Source organism: Camellia sinensis, chromosome 1, assembly GCF_055761805.1.
Source record: "Camellia sinensis isolate YWXY chromosome 1, ASM5576180v1, whole genome shotgun sequence".
Taxonomy (NCBI): Eukaryota; Viridiplantae; Streptophyta; class Magnoliopsida; order Ericales; family Theaceae; genus Camellia; species Camellia sinensis.
Window position 1 is genome coordinate 114,423,623 of NC_138961.1, and position 22,250 is coordinate 114,445,872.

A 22,250-nucleotide genomic window follows, 5' to 3' on the forward strand; every position below is an offset into this window, starting at 1 on the left:
ACCCACTCAAGAAAGTCATGCAAGGACAAACACAAAAACATGGTTTCTGTTTCAAAGTTTCGGATCAAAACGAGATTTTCTTCAAGAACACATGAAAACCATTTTCTCTTTCCAAAACTAACTTCAAAACGATGCAAGACATGCAAAACAGATCCGATCATGCAATGCAGCTAGATAGTCAATCACAACAATCAAAGTAGATCAGGACTCTTACCTCAAAGCTCAAATCTAACGGTTCAAACCTTGAAGATCAAGCTTGGAAGGCTTACTCACGCTCAAGAACTCCTCTTCTTCCTCTCAAGAGCTTCTCTCTCTAAAGACAAAGATTTGAGACAAAATGATTTTGTTCTAAGTCTGCCGGCTATCTTAACAACTAGCTCGGACACGTGGCGCTATTGGGTTGGCTCAACTCAAAAAGGTGATTGATAGACAAGACAAGTCTCTGACAAAGTGTATGCAGCAAGCTCGGGTAAGGCACATCGGCAACAAGATGACATCGGCTCAAATCAAGGATCCAGCAACAGAATAGAAAAACATCGGCTAGGAAGGACGACACTTGACTAAGCTGTGCCACACCTTGGCCGGGGTGTGCCACATCTCGGCCTAGGCCATACCTGCCTGCGGACAAGGTTCAAGTGTAGAACATCTCGGCAAGGAATGCCCGAGGTGAAGATGGGGTTGAGCAAGATCTCAAGATAGTTCTAAGTACAAAGGGTCAAAGGCGGACTAAGCTCAAGATGACCTCGGCTACGCACACACACTAAGCAAGGATCAAAATCATGCAAGCAACTTTACGCAAATCAAGGCAAGACAAAACCTTCAAAACAATATAACAAGGCAAGATCATGCAAGTATGTATGCAAGCATGACAAGAGTAAGGTGAGGGTCGTTACATCCTACCCTCCTTAAGGAAGTTTGGTCCCCAAACTTAGATTACCTTGCTCTACGAACAACTCTGGATAACGGATTCTCACATCCTCTTCCTTTTCCCACGTGGCCTCTGTGCCATAATGCTCCTTCCATTCGACCTTTATCATCGGTATTGATTTGTTTCTCAACTGCCTCACTTGTCTGTCAACAATCCTCATTGGCTTTTCCTCGTAGCCCAAATCCTCATTAACCGTGACCTCAGAATGATCAATTACATGTAGCGGATCTCGGATGTACTTCCTCAGCATTGAAACATGAAACACGTTGTGGACTTGGCTCAAATCTGGCGGCAAAGCAAGTCTGTAGGCAACGAGGTTAATTCTCTCAAGAATTTCAAACGGTCCAATATACCGAGGTGCTAACTTACCTTTCTTCCCAAATCTGGAAACTCCTTTCATTGGTGAGACTTTCAGGAATACGTGATTTCCAACTTCGAATTCTAACTCATTCCTCCTCTGATCGGCGTAGCTCTTTTGTCGGCTCTGGGCAGTTTTAATCCTCTGTTGGATAAGTTTAATCTTCTCTGTTGTTACTTGAATCAATTCGGGACCAAGCAGAGTCCTGTCTCCAACTTCGGTCCAACATATCGGCGACCTACATTTTCTTCCGTACAAGGCCTCGTATGGCGCCATGCCAATGCTAGCTTGATAACTGTTGTTGTAAGCGAATTCTACTAAGGGCAAATGTGTTCCCCAACTCCCTAGGAAGTCCAATACACAAAGTCTAAGCATATCTTCAAGTGTCTGAATTGTCCTCTCTGTCTGCCCATCTGTCTGAGGATGAAAAGCTGTACTAAATCTCAGCTCGGCTCCAAAAGCCCTTTGTAGACTCTGCCAAAATCTAGAAACAAATTTAGGATCTCGGTCTGAAACAATTGACATCGGCACTCCATGAAGTCTGACAATCTCGCTCACATATAACACGGCAAGTTGATCGGCGTTGAAGGTAGTCTTAACAGGTAGAAAATGTGCTGACTTAGTTAATCTATCAATGACAATCCAAATCGAATCCATACCTTTCGGTGTCTTCGGCAAACCAATCACAAAATCCATGGAGATGTGCTCCCATTTCCACTCAGGAATCGGCAAAGGTTGAAGAAGTCCAGTCGGTCTTTGATGTTCTGCTTTCACTTGTTGACAATGCAAACACTGGGACACAAATTCAGCTATTTCTCTTTTCATATTTGGCCACCAGAAGTGGTCTGTTTCACATCCTGATACATTTTGGTGTTCCCTGGATGAACTGCAAACTTAGAACCGTGAGTTTCCTGCAGAATTTTCCTTTTCAATTCTGGGATGTCGGCTACGCATAGCCTTCCTTCAAACTTAAGCACTGGATCTTCGAAGGTATACCCTGATCTCGGCTTTGTGTCAATTTCCTCGGCTATTTTCTTTAGGAATTCGTCTTCCATCTGTCTTGTCTTTACCTCATTAATAATCGTCGGCTCCACTGTCATCACGGTCAAGCACGCCAAATTTCCATTTGACTTCCTGCTCAAAGCGTCGGCTACACTGTTAGCTTTACCGGGGTGATATTGAATATGCATATCGTAGTCTTTCAACAACTCAAGCCACCTTCTCTGCCTCAAATTCAATTCCTTCTGAGTGAATAGATACTTTAAGCTCTTATGATCTGTAAAAACCTGACAAGTAGCTCCATACAAATAGTGACGCCAAATCTTTAAAGCAAAAACCACGGCCGCTAGTTCTAAATCATGGGTAGGATAGTTTCTCTCATGAGGTTTCAATTGACGAGATGCGTAAGCTATAACCTTACCCTTTTGCATTAATACACAACCCAAACACTTATGCGATGCATCACTAAAGACATGAAATTCTTCATTACCTGATGGTAGCACAAGTACTGGTGCTGTAACTAACCTCGTCTTGAGTTCCTGGAAGGCTAACTCCCGATCTTTAGTCCATTCATACAGTGTTCCCTTCTTAGTCAGTTGCGTTAATGGAATTGCAATCCTTGAGAAATCCTTCACAAACTTCCTGTAATAACCTGCCAAACCCAGAAAGCTACGAATTTCGGACACATTAGTCGGCCTCGGCCAATTTACTACGGCTTCAACTTTGCTAGGATCCACTGAAATACCCTCTTCATTAATCATATGACCCAAAAATAAGATAGTAGGAAGCCAAAACTCGCACTTGTTAAACTTAGCATACAATTTCCGTTCTCTCAAAATCTGTAAGGCAAACCTCAAATGATTTTCATGTTCAGTTCCGCTCTTGGAATAGACTAATATATCGTCAATGAAGACAACTATAAACTCATCTAAATACGGCTTGAAGACTCTGTTCATTAAATCCATAAATGCTGCAGGGGCATTGGTCACCCCAAAAGGCATCACTAAAAACTCGTAGTGGCCATATCTTGTTCGAAAGGCAGTTTTCTCAACATCTTCGGCCTTAACTTTAAGCTGATGGTAACCAGACCTAAGGTCGATCTTAGAAAAGACTCGTGCTCCTTGTAACTGATCGAGCAGATCATCAATCCTAGGCAACGGGTACTTGTTCTTGATGGTGACCTTATTAAGTTCTCTATAGTCAATACAAAGACGGAGTGTGCCATCCTTCTTCTTAACGAATAAAACAGGTGCTCCCCATGGTGAAGTGCTCGGTCTAATGAATCCCTTATCTAACAAGTCTTGCAGTTGTAGTTTCAATTCTCTAAGTTCAGCGGGGGCCATCCTATAAGGTGTTTTGGAGATCGGCTGTGTTCCCGGTATGATGTCAACAGTAAACTCTATTTCTCTATCGGTCAAGTGGCCAGGCAATTCGTCTGGAAAGACGTCGGGGAAATCATTAACAATCGGGATGTCGGCTAAGTTAACATTTCCATTTTGATCACTCAGTATACTACACAAGTAACCTCGACACCCCTTCTGAATTAACTTACAGGCCTTAATGGACGAAAATCAAGTACGGTGGAGGCACTATCCCTTTACCCTGGAAAATAACCTCGGCTAGGTTTGGGGGTCTCAAAGTGACACTTTTCGAAACGCAGTTAATAGATGCATCGTTTGCGACTAACCAGTCCATTCCCAGTATAATATCAAAATGAGTTATGTCTAGAGGCATTAGATCTACTAACAATTCAACATTCTCAATCACAACAACACATGCTCGGTAAATGGATGCAACAATCATAGATCTTCCAGATGGAGTAGACACAGACAACACATAATCAAGGGGCTCTAGTTCTCTATTAATTTTCTCGGCAAACTTAGTAGATATAAACGAATGAGTAGAACCCGAATCAATCAACACATAAGCATCTTGGGAGCAAATTAGAAGTATACCTGATACTACTGCCTCAGCATTCTGAGTATCTCCTGGTACCAACGCAAACACTCTGCCCTGTCTCATCTGTCCTTTCCCAGCATTTCCCTTCTGAACGGAACCCGAGGTGTTCTCACTCTTCTTGTTGTTATCAGCTTTTGTCTTAGGGCAATCTCTCACATAATGGCCCATCTCGCCACATTCATAGCAGGCTCCAGTCGTCCGACGACAGATCCCGAAATGTTGCTTCCCGCAATCCGAACACGTCGGTTTAGAACTCCCTTCCTGTCTTGGGTTACTGGTACTGCCCATGTTCATTTTCTTCTTGGTGCTCAGTTGGCCTCGGTGATTGTCATAGTTCTGCCTTTTTCGCTGGTTCTCTCCCGAGCTCTGGTATCGATTCAAATTTGCTTCGGCGTGAATGGCCTTGTCTAGTACCTCGGCATAAGTCGGCATGTCGAGCAAACTAACCCGGTCTTGTATCGGTCCACGAAGCCCACACTCGAACTTCCTAGCCTTCATATATTCATCGTTGACCATGTGAGGCACAAACCTCACTAATTCAGTAAAAGCGCGGTCATATTCCGCTACTGTTCTATTGCCTTGCGTCAGAGTATGAAATTCGGTAGCCTTGCGGTTTCGAACACTTAGGGGAAAATGTTTCTTGTAAAACAACTCTAAGAATCGAGTCCAGGTCAGATCTGGATTGCTTCCTCTAACCATCATCCACCATCTGCGAGCGTCATCATCTAATGTGAATGCTGCCAACGTCACTTTCTGAGCGTCGGTGCTAGGGAAGATTTCGAACAACTTCTCCATTTCTAAAACCCATGCCTCAGCCTTCATCGGCTCTATACCCCCAGAGAACCTAGGAGGTCGCATTTTCTTGAACTCCCTGATCAAAGCTATCGTGCCATCTCCATATAAGGCTGGTTGCGGAGGAATTTGCGGCATTGGAGGAGGTGGAGGCGGAACTACATTTCGGCCGTTGGTCTGCTCGGCCTGAGTCGACGCGACACTGGCGAACTGCTGCCTGGTTTGCCTCAACTCGCGGGCCAAACCTTCTACTAACCTTTCCAGTCTATCCATTCTGTCTTCGGGCTGATCCCGGCCAATTGGAGGTCTACCTCTCCTCATGATGCTATGAGTATGCAAAATATGACTTTAAAACAAATGAGCAAGTAATCCCGTAGGCAAGTAACAATTTAGCATATCAAGACAATGCACACCTTGTTCAAATGGCAAGCACTACGATGCAACCCTAACACCCTTCTAAGGGGAATCCTATGCTCTTTAGGACTCAAGTGTGTGAATAATGTAACTGAGGAACTTGTGCTCTGATACCATTCTGTCACGACCCCAAACCGCCCCTAGTAGTTTGGTGCCGTGATGGCCAGTAATCCGTAATTACCGAAGGCCAACTTACAAAACTAAACACAATCAGAGTAATAATAAACGGGGCTCACAAATGCGGAAGCAATGAATCAAGATACAAGAGGTCCGTAAGAGCTGTGCATAGATTAAATGTAATGTCATTCATCTTACAACTTGATTACAACAAACAAAATAAGTGTTACATCTTGATCAAAAGGCTTCTCGAGCCGACATGTACAAAATACAGCAATACAAGTCAAGAAGCATGATTTTCAAGATTTGCCGACATGAATACAAAATAAAGCCGACATAATCACGAATCCAAAACAAGCATCCAAAACGATCTAGGCGTCGCCGCCGTCCTGCTCATCACCTACATATATATAGAGGGGTGAGTACAAATACTCAGTGAATGGTACTAAAAATAAAGGTTTGCATGAATAAAGCCGGAGTCTATCAAAATAGAACATATCAAAACTTTAACGAACAGGGGATGAACCGTATTCATCAAGCAAGTATCATAACATCGGCAAAGCAAGGGATGAACCGTATTCATCATCAAGTGTCATAACATCGGCAAAGCAAGGGATGAACCGTATTCATCATCAAGTATCATAACATCGGCAAAGCAAGGGATGAACCGTATTCATCATCAAATATCATAACATCGGCAAAGCAAGGGATGAATCGTATTCATCATCAAGTATCATAACATCGGCAAAGCAAGGGATGAACCGTATTCATCATCAAGTATCATAACATCGGCAAAGCAAGGGATGAACCGTATTCATCATCAAGTGTCATAACATCGGCAAAGCAAGGGATGAACCGTATTCATCATCAAGTCTTACAAGTCTCAAGAGTTACTTAGGCCCGTAGCCCGATTTAACAAGGACCGTATCCTTTTATACTTAATACTGCAAAAGTTTAGAGTCCTCCAGTACAAGGGACTTGTGTTACTTAGGCCCGTAGCCCGATTTAACAAGGAACGTATCCTTTCCAAAGATGGCATCAACAAGGAGTATACTTGACGTATCAAAACAAGAGCTATTTATTCATGCTAACAAAATACTTTTGTCAAAACAAGGCAAGCAAGATTTATCCAAAACCAGTTTAACATAGCTTTATCAATAATACCACTCACCTAGTTCTTCAGGTGTAGACTCAAAGCAAATATCAAGGACCTACAATCACATGGCAAGTCACATTTTCAAAATAAGCCTTACATGCATGCAAACGATCTCGGCATCCCCGAGATCTAAGTCAATATCAAAACAAAACACGCTGGGAGCTTAACACTGCTCTTGGCTCATGAAAACACACTGGGCACCGTCTAGGACTATGCCGAGGTCCAGTTAAACAAAGTCAGGAAAAACCTGGGTTTCCCCTTGAAGAATATGAAGAACATGATCATTTAAAAGATGGATGCAAGCTCACTACTTGTTATAAAAATCTGAGTTTTCATGTCAAGAGTTCAAAAATATGGACCTGGGTACCCACTCAAGAAAGTCATGCAAGGACAAACACAAAAACATGGTTTCTGTTTCAAAGTTTCGGATCAAAACGAGATTTTCTTCAAGAACACATGAATACCATTTTCTCTTTCCAAAACTAACTTCAAAACGATGCAAGACATGCAAAACAGATCCGATCATGCAATGCAGCTAGATAGTCAATCACAACAATCAAAGTAGATCAGGACTCTTACCTCAAAGCTCAAATCTAACGGTTCAAACCTCGAAGATCAAGCTTGGAAGGCTTACTCACGCTCAAGAACTCCTCTTCTTCCTCTCAAGAGCTTCTCTCTTTAAAGACAAAGATTTGAGACAAAATGATTTTGTTCTAAGTCTGCCGGCTGTCTTAACAACTAGCTCAGACACGTGGCGCTATCGGGTTGGCTCAACTCAAAAAGGTGATTGATAGACAAGACAAGTCTCTGACAAAGTGTATGCAGCAAGCTCGGGTAAGGCACATTGGCAACAAGATGACATCGGCTCAAATCAAGGATCCAGCAACAGAATAGAAAAACATCGGCTAGGGAGGACGACACTTGACTAAGCTGTGCCACACCTTGGCCGGGGTGTGCCACATCTCGGCCTAGGCCATACCTGCCTACGGACAAGGTTCAAGTGCAGAACATCTCGGCAAGGAATGCCCGAGGTGAAGATGGGGTTGAGCAAGATCTCAAGATAGTTCTAAGTACAAAGGGTCAAAGGCGGACTAAGCTCAAGATGACCTCGGCTACGCACACACACTAAGCAAGGATCAAAATCATGCAAGCAACTTTACGCAAATCAAGGCAAGACAAAACCTTCAAAACAATATAACAAGGCAAGATCATGCAAGTATGTATGCAAGCATGACAAGAGTAAGGTGAGGGTCGTTACACACTAAGTGGCAAAATGGTAGATAAGTCCAACTAATGTAATTTAGCTTATTTAATCCAATTTAATCATTCTAAATCATATTTCAATCGAATCTACCATAAAATCATATAAATTCTAATTAGCATAAAACATTAATCGATTCCAGATTTGGCCGCCGATAAGGCCTTCAATTTACAGTTCGACACTTAAAACATGAACAGATCAATTAACAGTCAAACAGATAGAAATGCGTTTAAACTAATACACTCAATCAATCAGTTCAGAATGTCATTCAAATCAGTTACTTAATCATGTTCAGTCACAGTTTAGCAGTAATCAGTGGTGAGGGTTGTCGCACCTCCCAAGTGTAAACCTAAGAAGGGTATCCAATCTACAGTTAAACATGTTCCTGTGTGTCACCACTGTGGTTTTAAAGGTCACATCGATCCAAATTACTATAGGTTACACCAGAATAGGTCATCCAGGAAACCGTCTTGTGCTCAGTCATATAGGTGTAGCACTGGGTTTTTTCATCACTTAGAGGCTCTAGCAAACCAATCTAGGAACCTTAGTCATAAGGTAAATAGATCATTTTCTGATGCTATGAATTGGCAAGGTCCTTCACATAGTAACTATCAGCCTGCCAGTCGAAAGACTTCTAATCACAAGTAATTAAAGAAATCCAGTGAGAACAAGCAATCACATTATCCTCCGAAACCTAATGTGATATCCCTGTTCCCCAATATGTTAATTGGTCCTTAATATGAGTATGGTTATGTGTTTAACATGATTTTGTGTGTCATTATGTGAAAATATGTAGTTTTGAATTTCTATCTGTTCACCGTAGGAATATCTGTTGATTATCTGCTTTGGGAACTCAATTGAAGGCCCTATCGGCCACCGAAACCAAATTTGATTACGCCATGGTGATTAGCTTAATTTTTAGAGCCTACGGTGAAATTTAATTAAAAATTGATCCAGATCAGATTAAATTGATTAAATTGATGAATTGGTGCCCAATTACTTTATTATTGTTATATTGGAATTAGTGGAATTGGTTGTAATAGAGCACTACACCCTCAATTCTCTCCTTAGCTTCATTTGGGTGATTTTGAGCTCAAGAAGAGAGAGGGCTGGCTATAGAGAGAGAGAGGGAGAGAATTGTGTAATCTTGGCTTAAGGTTTGGGGAATTTGAAGATTAAACTCAAGGATTTGCTATAGTTTGGAAGATTGAGCTCCTAGGTAAGGGAATTCATGAGTTTAATGTTGTAAATTGTGAATTCAAGTTTGATTAATGGTCAAGAACATAAGTTAGATTGATTATGATGAAATTGGGTTAGTTTTGTTGAATTTGAAGTCTTAGAATACATGCATGTATGAAATTGCCATAAATTTCCATGCTTGAGCATAAAGTATGTAATCCATGTTGGGTTTTGATTAATGACCATGTATTTGATCATCTCTTCACCAATTAAGTAGAGGATATTGTGTATATTTCACATGCAAGTGCAAATCATGGGAGTTTGAGTCTTGCATGTTTGAATCTAGTGTGTTGGCGATGAGTTTGAGTTAATTTGAGACATGCATGTGATTAAATTGTGAAATTGAGCTTCATTGTGTTGTAATTTGGTGTTTACAACATGTTAGTATACGTATATGTGAAGTTTGAGCCAAATCGTGCATTTGGAACCATTGAACATCAAATTGAAGCTCAAGAACATGTTCTGGATTTTTCAGAATTTTGATGTCCACTCGAGCGGGGAAACCGCCGCTCGAGCGTGAAATTCGTGTTCCTAGTATTTTCTGCAGACATAGCGTCCACTCGAGTGGGGAGCCATGTAGAGAGGCCTTCCGCTCAAGTGCCAGAGTTCGCGATCGAGCGTAAATTTGATATATCCAGTACTTTTGCAAGCCTCGTGGGTCCGCTCGAGCGGGAAAGTCCACGCTCGAGCGGGAAGCCTGTTTTCTGAAATTTTGAAAAGACATTCTGTGTTTCATTTTCTGTTCTCTTTCACTTCCAAGTAATCTTAGGCATGCATTGAACTTTGTAATTGAGTTAAAAAGATAAGAATGAAGCCTAAAGAGGAAAATGTGAATTTAGAACGGATCGAATTGTTTGTGACCCTTTTGTGTTCATGGAATGTGCAGGGTCGAGCTCTAGGGAAAACCAACCAACAAATCACTGTGAGTAATATCTTAACAGAGATATCTGAAATATGTTGTTGTCCAATTGCTTACATTTATGTAAGTTTTATAAGTTCATTGATTCGATTGGTGGACAATGTTTGCTATACCAAATGAGTGGGCCAGAGGCCAGTCTGATCTAAATAATAGAATGAATGGCCTAGAGGCCGCTTTGACATGAATGGATGGGCCAGAGGCTGTTTTGACGTGAATGGATGGGCCAGAGGCCGTTTTGACATGAATGGATGGGTCAGAGGCCGTTTTGACATGAATGAATAGGCCAGATGCTGTTTCGACATGTTTCGACATGAACGACTGAATGGGCTAAAGGCCATTTTGTCATCTGAATGGGCCAAAGGCCGTTTTGACACAAATGAAAGTTTGAATGCGCCAAAGGCCAGTTTGTTTGGAACCGTAGTCACTTGACCTAAATTGTGTATAAATGTTAAATAGAAATATGAATTGGGCCTAAGGCCGTTTGAAGCATGTTGTTCTACATATCGTCTGTATAGCTTCTTTAATCGATATTATTCACTGGGCTTTCGCTCACGCTCATTTATGTGTTTGTAGGTGAGCGAAGAGAAGTTCAAACCCAGCCCCAATGAAGTCTATGTGGAACAACAAAGGTTTTGGGAGAGTCAGCCCTTGTGTCTCACGCACGAGACCCGTCTTCGCCCTTTTGCTATGTATTTATATTCTGTCATGTCGGTGAAGACTTTGCATCTGCTGTATATAGTCGTGATGAATTGACTTAGACTTATATGGTCCTGTATGTACAGAACCTTATGTAGTACATATTTTGTTGTGAGTTATTAATATGCATATGTATGGTTTGTTATGATGTGCCATGTAAGCACAGCTCTATGGACAAGGTTTTTAATTGCTTCCGTTTGGCCCCCATTAACTCTGTTAAAATATCTGTGGTTTGGTTCAAAGACGTAGGTAATCTCTTGATTACTAGCCGGCTATGTCCTTAACCCACGGGGGCGGGTTCGGGTCATGACAGAGTGGTATCAGAGCACGAGTTAATAACTCACACACTTGTTCGAAAGAGCAATAAGCGTCTAGAAAAGATCTAGGATGCATTCATATAATAAGAGTGAAATTGAAAGCATCGACAATATGCCTAACTATTTTGTTATGAACGATTATGTGCTATAAGTTTGTGAATTGCTTGCATTGCAATTGTTTGAATATGTGTGCTTTCTAGTATATGCATACTTGTGTATCTTTTGTATAAAGTATAATGTACGTTTAATCAGATGGTGAGAACAAGAGGTGATGAGATAGAGGAGTCCTCTACTGCCAGAATAGACAGAATGGAAAGACTAATACAGGAAATGGCAGAAACGTTGAGGCAACATCAGGAGTGGTAACAACCACACCCTCCACCTCCACCTTCGGTGCCTCCTGTGCTAGATAATCAGAATGACGATTAGATAATGGCACTCACCAAAGAATTCAAGAAAATGAAACCACCACAGTTCCACGGGGGACTAGATCCGTTGAAAGTCGAAGCATGGGTCCTCGACATTGAGAAACTGTTTGAAGTGTTCCTGTGTTCAGAGACACAGAAAGTACTTTTAGCTACTTTTATGCTAGAAGACGAGGCAAGAAGATGGTGGATGTTAATGCGAGAAAATCATAAGGATGTTGACTGGGTGAAATTTCTGGAGATTTTCTACGACAAGTACTTCCCACAATGTGTTCGGGATAGGAAAGTAGCAGAGTTCATGGAACTTAGGCAAGATAGCATGACTGTAGCTGAGTATGATGCCAAATTCACTGAATTGGCCAGGTTTGCACTACACGTGATTGACACTGACTATAAGAAGGCGAGACATTTTGAAGGTGGGCTTCGGAGTGACATTTTAGAGAGAGTGAATGTCTTGATGCTGGAGACCTACATTGGGGTGCTAGACAGGGCCATCATATCAGAGGCTAACATAGCTAGATAGACTAAGTCAACAACTGACTGGAAAAGTAACAAAAGGCAAGGCTTCTTCTTAAAGAAGAAATTTTCGAAAAAGAAAAATACGGGCTCCTCAAATACTTCAAATTCTTCCCGAGACACAGCTCCCATGTGCAATAGTTGTAGCAGAAAGCACCGTGGAGTTTGTTACCGTGTGTCAGGAGCTTGTTTCAAATGTGGGAAACAAGGGCATATGGCCAGAGATTATAATTAGAACAGTGGGAAACTAGCTGCTAGCTCAACTGCATCAATCTCGAAATCGGGAAATACTATGAGACCCGCCATCACCGGGGATACCGTGAGACAAGGGAGAGTTTTTGCGCTTGTTCCGGGCGATACACGGAATGCCAACGCAATTGTCTCATGTACTATTTCTATATGTAATCAGGATGCTTTTGTGTTAATTGACTCCGGATCCACACACTCTTTTGTGACATGTGCATTTGCATCTAAACTGAATAGACCTTTAGAATTACTGCCATATCTGCTGTGTGTCTGCTCCATCTGGGAAATCTATATTGTGTGAATCTATATACCGGTTTTGTGATATGCGTATTGAGGATGCTATCCTTCATGTGGATTTGTTGCCCTTGAATTTTAGACATTTTGATGTAATTTTGGGCATGGATTGGTTGACCAAATATTGTGCCACCATTGATTGTGTGACAAGATGGATTGTGTTTAAACCACTAGAACATAAGGAAATTGTGTTTGTGGATAATGGGGTAGTGCCTCCACCTTATTTGATATCTGCAATGAAAGCATGTAAACTGATCAGGAAAGGGTGCCGGGGTTATTTGTGCTATATGTTGTCTGAACAATCTGCGAATGTTGAATTGAATGATATCCCTATTGTTAGAGAATTTCCAGATGTGTTTCCAAATGAATTACCAGGGGAATTGGTAGATAGGGAAATAGAGTTTACTATTGAAACTGTGCCAAGCACCCAGCCCATTTCTAAAACTCCCTACAGAATGGCTACTGCCGAAATGAAAGAATTGAAAGAACAGTTGCAAGACCTGCTTGACAAGGGGTGTATTCGACCTAGCACTTCGCATTGGGGTGCACCGGTATTATTTGTGAAAAATAAGGATGGAACGTTATGCCTGTGTATCGATTATCGGGAATTAAACAAGGTAACAATAAAGAACAAATATCCCCTACCCCGTATTGATGACTTATTTGACCAGTTACAGGGATCACAGGTGTTTTCTAAGATTGATTTGAGGTCCGGGTATCATCAGTTGAAAGTTAAGGCAGAAGATGTTGAGAAAACCACATTCAGAACGAGGTATGGACATTTTGAGTTTCTTGTTATGCCATTTAGAGTGACTAATGCTCCGGCAGCATTTATGGACTTAATGAACCGAATTTTTAAAACCTACCTTGACGAATTCGTTGTGGTTTTCATTGATGACATTTTGATATATTCTAAAGATAGACTTGAACATGAACATCATTTGAGAACTATCCTACAAATGCTTCGGGAAAGGAAATTATTTGCTAAACTAAAGAAATGCGAGTTTTGGTTAGATGAAGTTGTTTTCTTAGGGCATGTAATCAACAAGGAAGGAATTTCAGTGGACCTGCAGAAAATAGAGGCGATTGTGAGTTGGCCTACACCGACCAATGTGACAGAAGTCCGTAGTTTCATGGGCTTAGCTAGGTACTACAAGACGTTCATGAAAGACATTTTGAAATTAACTGTGCCTCTTACCCAATTGACATGTAAAGGGCAACCGTTTGAATGGAATGACGGAAGAGAATCCGCCTTTCATGAAATGAAAATAAGATTGACTACTGCACCAATTTTGACACTACCTTCAGGTACGGAGAATTTTGTAATTTTCAGTGATGCATTTTATGAATGTTTGGGTTGTGTGTTAATGCAGAATGGAAACGTTATTGCTTATGCCTCCCGATAGTTGAGGCCACATGAGAAGAATTATCCAACACATGACCTAGAATTAGCCACAGTTGTTTTTGCTTTGAAAATCTGGCGGCATTATTTGTATGGAGTAAAGTGTGAAGTCTACACGGATCACAAAAGTCTGAAATACTTCTTCACGCAGAAGGAGTTGAATATGCGACAGAGGAGATGGCTGGAACTGATAAAGGATTATGATTAAGAGATTCAGTATCACCCCGAGAAAGCTAACACAGTTGTTGATGCCTTGAGCAAAAAATCAATGGGGAGTATGGCATGTTTGCTTACTGAACAGAAAGAGATCTTGCAAGATTTTGAGAAGTCTGAAATTGAAGTGGTAATGTGTGAACAGGGCGGATTGATAGCTACTATTACAACTGAGCCAGCAATCATTGAGGAAATTAAACAGAAACAAAAAGATGATGAATTCCTCAAGAAAGTGATTGATGAATTTTAGACAAGTCCGAAAGCAGAGTTTGGCATTGAGAATGAAGTGTTGAGATTTCGGAACAGAATGTGTGTCCCAGATATTCCGAAACTAAAGAAGAGGGTTTTAGATGAAGCCCACAAATCAACATTTGCTATGCATCCAGGTAACAATAAAATGTATCGGGATTTGAAACAGACCTATTGGTGGCCTAAGATGAAGAAAGAGATTGTAGAAAGAGATTACAGAATATGTGTCTAAATGTCTTCAGTGTCAGCAAGTTAAAGCTGAACATCAGAAACCAAGCGGTCTACTGCAACCTCTCCCATTCCTGAATGGAAGTGGGAGCACGTGACTATGGATTTCGTTGTTGGCTTACCTCGGACTTCTCGAGGTATGGATTCTATTTGGGTTGTAGTTGATAGGCTGACTAAATCTGCACATTTTCTACCAGTTAGAACCACGTTTAATGCTTATAGACTGGCTACTATTTATGTTGATGAGATCGTCCGTTTACATAGAGTTCCGGTATCTATTGTGTCGGATAGAGATCCGAAATTTGTATCTAGATTGTGGAAGAGTTTGTAGGAAGCTCTGGGGACGGAACTAAGGTTTAGTACTGCATTCCACCCACAGACAGATGGACAATCAAAACGAACAATACAGACTTTGGAAGATATGCTTCGGATGTGTGCTTTGGATTTTCAAGGGAGTTGGGAAGACTATTTGCCACTTGCGAAATTTGCTTATAATAACAGCTTCCACTCCAGCATCGGTATGGCACCATACGAGGCTTTGTATGGTAGAAGGTGTAGATCACCTATTTGTTGGACAGAAGTCAGGGATAGAGCTTTACTTGGGCCTGAAATTGTGCAAGACACTTCTGAGAAAATCAAGATTATTCGGCAAAGGCTCAAAACAGCTCAGGACCGACAAAAGAATTATGCAGATGTTCGAAGAAGACCTCTTGAGTATGAGGTTGGTGACCATGTGTTCATCCGTGTATCTCCGATGAAGGGCCAAGTCAGGTTTGGAAAGAAGGACAAGTTGTCGCCCCGTTACATTGGGCCGTTTCAGATTCTGGAAAGGCTTGGCCCTGTTGCCTATAGAGTTGCTTTGCCGTCGAGATTCGAACAAATCCATAACTTGTTTCATGTGTCGATGTTGAGGGGTTACCTCCGAGACCTGTTCCATGTGATTGATTATCACCGGGTAGCTATTGATGAAAATATGGAGTACGCCGAATGGCCCGAACGAATCGTTGACCGGCAAGTGAAACAATTGAGAAGCAAGTCCATCCCAATGGTAAAAGTATAATGGAAAGAACACTATGAGACGGATGCCATGTGGGAAAAAGAGGATGAAATGCGCCTGCGATATCCACATTTGTTTCCCGACGAAGGTAAAATAAGTTTGAGGGACCAAACTTCCTAAAGGGAGGAAGACTGTGATATCCCTGTTCCACAATATGTTAATTGGTCCTTAATATGAGTATAGTTATGTGTTTAACATGATTTTGTGTGCCATTATGTGAAAATATGTGATTTTGAATTTCTATCTATTCACCGTAGGAATATCCGTTGATTATCTGCCTTGGGAACTAAATTGAAGGCCTTATCGGCCACCGAAACCAAATTTGATTACGCCATGGTAATTAGCGTGATTTTTAGAGCCTACGGTGAAATTAATTGAAAATTGATTCGGATCAGATTAAATTGATTAAATTGATGAATTAGTGCCTAATTACTTTATTATTATTATATTGGAATTAGTGGAATTGGTTGTAATAGAGCACTACACCCTCAATTCTCTCTTTAGCTTCATTTGGCTGATTTTGAGCTCAAGAAGAGAGAGGGTCGGCTATAGAGAGAGAGAGGGAGAGAATTGTGTAATCTTGGCTCAAGGTTTGGGGAATTTGAAGATTAAACTCAAGGATTTGCTATAGTTTGGAAGATTGAGCTCCTAGGTAAGGGAATTCATGAGTTTAATGTTGTAAATTGTGAATTCAAGTTTGATTAATGGTCAAGAACATGAGTTAGATTGATTATGATGAAATTGGGTTAGTTTTGTTGAATTTGAAGTCTTAGAACACATGCATGTAAGAAATTGCCATAAATTTCCATGTTTGAGCATAAAGTATGTAATCCATGTTGGGTTTTGATTAATGACCATGTATTTGATCATCTCTTCACCAATTAAGTTGAGAATATTGTGTATATTTCACATGCAAGTGCAAATCATGGGAGTTTGAGTCTTGCATGTTTGAATCTAGCGTGTTGGTGATGATTTTGAGTTAATTTGAGACATGCATGTGATTAAATTGTGAAATTGAGCTTCATTGTGTTGTAATTTGGTGTTCACACCATGTTAGAATACGTATATGTGAAGTTTGAGCCAAAATCGTGCATTTGGAACCTTTGAACATCAAATTGAAGATCAAGAACATGTTCTGGATTTTCCAGAATTTTGATGTCCGCTCGAGCCGGGAAACCGCCGCTAGAGCGTGAAATTCCTGTTCCCAGTATTTTCTGCAGACATGGTGTCCGCTCGAGTAGGGAAGTTCACGTTCGAGTGGGGAGCCATGTAGAGAGGCATTCCGCTCGAGCGCCAGAGTTCGCGATCGAGCGTAAATTTGACATATCCAGTACTTTGCAGGCCTCGTGGGTCCGCTCGAGCGGGGACTCTGTTTTCTGAAATTTTGAAATGACATTCTGTGTTTCATTTTATGTTCTCTTTCACTTCTAAATACTCTTAGGTATGCATTGAGCATTGTAATTGTGTTAAAGAGATAAGAATGATGCCTAAAGAGGAAAATGTGAATTTAGAACAGATCGAATTGTTTGTGATCCTTTTGTGTTCATGGAATGTGTAGGGTCGAGCTCCAGGGCAAACCAACCAACCAATCACTGTGAGTAATATCTTAACAGAGATATCTAAAATATGTTATTGTCTAACTGCTTACTTCTATGTAAGTTTTATAAGTTCATTGATTCGATTGGTGGACAATGTTTGATGTACCAAATGAGTGGGCTAGAGGCCAATCTGATATGAATAATAGAATGAATAGGCCAAAGGCTGTTTTGACATGAATGGATGGGCCAGAGGTCGTTTTGACGTGAATAGATGGGCCAGAGGCCGTTTTGACGTGAATGAATGGGCCAGAGGCCATTTCGACATGAACGAATGAATGGGCCAAAGGCTATTTTGTCATCTGAACGGGCCAAAGGCCGTTTTGACACAAATGAAAGTTTAAATGGGCCAAAGGCCAGTTTGTTTGGAACCGCAGTCACTTGACCTAAATTGTGTATAAATGTTAAATAGAAATATGAATTGGGCCTAAGGCCGTTTGAAGCATGTTGTTCTACATATCGTCTGTATAGCTTCTTTAATTGATATTATTCACTGGGCTTTCGCTCACGCTCATTCATGTGTTTGTAGGTGAGCCAAGAGAAGTCCAAACCCAGCCCAAGTGAAGTCTATGTGGAATAACAAAGGTTTTGGGAGAGTCAGCCCTTGTGTCTCACACACGAGACCCATCTTCACCTTTTTGTTATGTATTTATATTCTGTCATGTTGGCGAAGACTTTGCATCTGTTGTATATAGTCATGATGGGTTGACTTAGACTTATATGATCCTGTATGTACAGAACCTTACGTAGTACATATTTTGTTGTGAGTTATTAATATGCGTATGTATGGTTTGTTATGATGTGCCATGTAAGCACAGCTCTATGGACAAAGTTTTTAATTGCTTCCGTTTGGCCCCCATTGACTCTGTTAGAATACGTGTGGTTTGGTTCAAGGCCGTAGGTAATCTCTTGATTACTGGTCGGTTATGTCCTTAACCCACGGGGGCGGGTTTGGATCATGACACCTAATGCACTGAAAGTTAAACAAATTTGTGTTAGGAAGGCTTCACTTCACTCTACACATGATTAGATCCATCCAAGCATGTCACTCTAGAGTCTTTAGTATTCATATCATTCAACTACAGTTGTCGTGTTGTCATGCAATTTTTTATTTTTTTGTTTAAAAAAAAAAATTGCATGTTCAAATTTAATTCTGCATTTGTTTTGTATGTGTAGACATCCCATTTTGACTAAACCTAAGACTTCGGGTGCTTGTAAGCCTCCCGATAATGAAACAATAATTACTTCATCTTTAGAATATTTGAGGTTGTTTGGAGTTGTTTAAACTAGTTTCGACCAAAAATTAACTTTTTGCAAAAATGACCAGTTTACCACTGGACCCATTTTAGCCAAAAACCAACTTTCTAACCTCAAGGAAGAGAGGGAAACCCAGTTGCGCTTTGATCAAAGACATTTTTCGAAATTAGTGGTCGATTTTATTAAAAATATTGATCGGAAAGCAATTCGGACTTACTTCGACCACAAGCAAGCCAAGGGCATGAGCCCCCACACGAGGTGCACACGCACATGCATTGTGCGTGTGCACAAGCTTTGTGCGTGCACACTGCTATGCGTGGGAGAACCTATTTTGAAAACACAATCTTAGTGAATTTTAGGAATGAGGCGGTAAGAGGAAGCGATGGGAAGCCCTAGTGTGCCCCCACAAGCTTTCTCTCTGCCTATAATGAGCCCCCCATCCCTTTGAAAGGGTTAGACTTTGGAGAGTTTTTAGTGAATCTTGAAAGCAAAAACACCCATCCTCTTCTCTTCTCTAGTGTTAGCTCCGAAAATAACACACCCAAAGTAACACTAAACACTAAAAATCATTAAAAGGCTTGAAGAACTTGAACTATTTCATAAACCTAATCTTCAGGGAGGCTTGCAAGAAAGAAAACCCTTGTTTTCTTACACTTTTATTTGCGTGCTCTTCTGTTCTTGAAAACTAGTAGGTAATCATTTTTTTCTTTTCAATTTCAATACCTTTTTATTCCTTTTTTCTCTATATGTAAGCATTTAGGGTAGTTCTTATGGTGATCATTATGTAACTCTATGTAGTTTATTCGTTTTATTCACTTTTTCGCTTTATCTCGCATGTATTTTTTTATTTTATTAAGAACAACACATATAGGCCTTATTTAATCATATAATAAGCATACATTGCCCAGTTTGAATCATCATATAGTTAGTTTAAATTTTTTCTTTTATTTGCTATTTGCTTTCTATGCATAGACATCATTTTATTAGGCTCAAATCAAGTCTAGGTTCATGCTTTGTATGAATAGTCGCATATTAGGGTCACATGTAATTTATAAATGCATGTAAGGTGCTTGAGTGGGCATCCGGGTAAGTCTTCTCGTACTTCATAGCATATATGTATCCTTGGTTGCATTGTCTTTTGAATAATCCAAGTTAATTGCTTTTCCATGCAAAATTTGTTGTTTTGAATGATTTTCATAAATATTATTTATTATGTGTTGAAAAATATGGCTTTATTTTTTAAATAAAAAATAAATGATATTTATTTTATTCAATCATCTAATTTTATGGGTGCAAAGGTTTTTAGGCTTAAAATGATTTGTATGAATACTTAACCACTAAAATCATAAAATAGAGAATTAGTAGAGGTCAATCTTTGGATTGGGCAAAAAGGGGTGCTTTTATTCAATGACATTCCCCTTTTGTAGCTTAGCTTCAGAGCCTATGATTTCTGGTTATGACGGATCAGGTCCTTAGCCTAGTTTTCATCATTAAAGGTTTCTTAATTCCCCCTTAAAAATTTTGTGGTGACTCTATGTTGGCCAAAACAAGTTGGCACAACATTTGGGTGGAAACGTGCCTAATACCCAAATAGGGCACAGTGTCCACAGCATGGTAGGACATGTTTGTTCATGTGTAGTGTATATATATATTGGTGCATGCTTGTGTGGTCACAAATCCATGTATATTTTTGATTAATTAGATTTATTGAATTCCGAATTCTATGTATATCACATGATTTGGTGTCTGTGCTGGCTCGTGATATTATTGTGTTACATTCTTGATCAATGTTACGTGCACTTATATTTATCTTCTGAAATATATATGTTCTTTGATGTCACTACATCTTTATGGTGAAAGGTGCGATTCAAGACAATCATGTGATAATCAAAAGTTTCTTTAGCTGCTTTAGGAAGACCTATGATCCTTGATATGATTATCCCATATTTGTGGCTTACCTTTGACCTTACCCATTAATTTTGGGTTTGCTAAAGGAGAAAAAAGAAATAAACTTTTGGGTTTGCTAAAGGAGAAAATAAATAAAGAAATAAAAACATTGAAGTCTGTAGCCTTTTTAACTTGAGTTACTACGTTCTTAGGGTTGTTTTACACCTATTGTGTAATACTTTGTACTCCTTAGACTAATCGTTTCCTTTTGACTCTCTTATTATTGTAATTAGAACCTCCTTGAGTGGCATTAGAGCATTGATTGATGTGGTATCATGATGGTAAAACAGGATTGAACTAAAAACATTTGTTTGAATAATTGTCCTTTCAGTAGTCGTCACTCTTTTACCATTTTCTCCCTTCACAATTTGAATCTTGATGTGAGACTAGAACCATTGGAAAGCTTATTTTTGAAGATTCGATTTAGACACAAGAATGACCCAAAAAGGAGTTCGGATGAGAGAGTTATATATGTTTAAACAATTAGCACCTCGAATTGCATAGTTCGCTTGAGCGCAATGATGAGTGCCCGAGTGGTCTTTTATATGCCTAAGATACTAGGAGCTCGAATTTACCGCTCGAATTGAAGAATGAGTACTCGAGTTGTCAGTTCTTTTTGTCTTAACTACTCTAGTGCAACAATGAGCGCTCAAGTGGTCTACCAAAAAATCAGCATGTAAAAAGGTCCTTTTTCTCTTCTTTTTTTTTTTTTTCCAGTTTTTCACACACACACGCACACTCTTTCTTTTCTCTAATTCCACCATTGTTGAGCTCCAAGATTCTTTAAACCTTGATTTAATCTCTTTTATTCAAAATCTCACCCTAGCTCTTAAGAACTAAACATGTGGATTGTTGACGGCTATGTTTTGAGCCAATATCACATTTTCACCATCGTCAAAGTTTGGGTCTTTGCCCATTCATTCTCATCTTTGAGGTAGGAGTTCTTTTAGATTTGGATTAAGAGAAATTTTGTAATAAAATAGGATTTTTACTCAAAATTTTGAAAATGTTTTTATTTTAGGAGTGAACATTAAATGATTGAAGAGTTTTGTGAAAGAATGGTGGAAAACCCCCAATTTTTTAAGAACCATAAGTTTGTGATTTCTAATTAAAAGAGGATTTTGAGACAACTTTATGTTTTTGAGAAATTGAAGTTTGTATTGTGTTGGAAACACATACAAATGCTGAAATAGTATAAAACCTTGAATTCATGTTAGGATTATAGATGAATATGGAAATGGTTAAGATTCATGGAATATGAATAATTTTATTTTGTTTCATAAATGAGAAGTGTTAAGTGTTAAATAAAGAAAATGATAGAATATGGAGGATAGTGATATTGTTGAGATGATGTTGATACTAATGATGATAATGGTGATGAGGATGATGTTGTTTTCGATATAATGGTTGTGTTGTTGTTACTTAATTTACAATAAAAGTTAATATTTTGATTATGAACGGACAATAATATGTAATTGTTGTAGAATGGAAGTTGAACCCTAGGCAAATTATAAAATTGCACACTCATGCATTGCATTACATTGTCATGATTTTGGAGCAAGTGTTGAGTTATTAAAAGTATGTGTGTTATTTTGAAAACACATTGTGTGTATGTTGAGGTGCCCAATTGCCCTTCTGTACTTAGAGGCCGAAAAATGTGAGAATG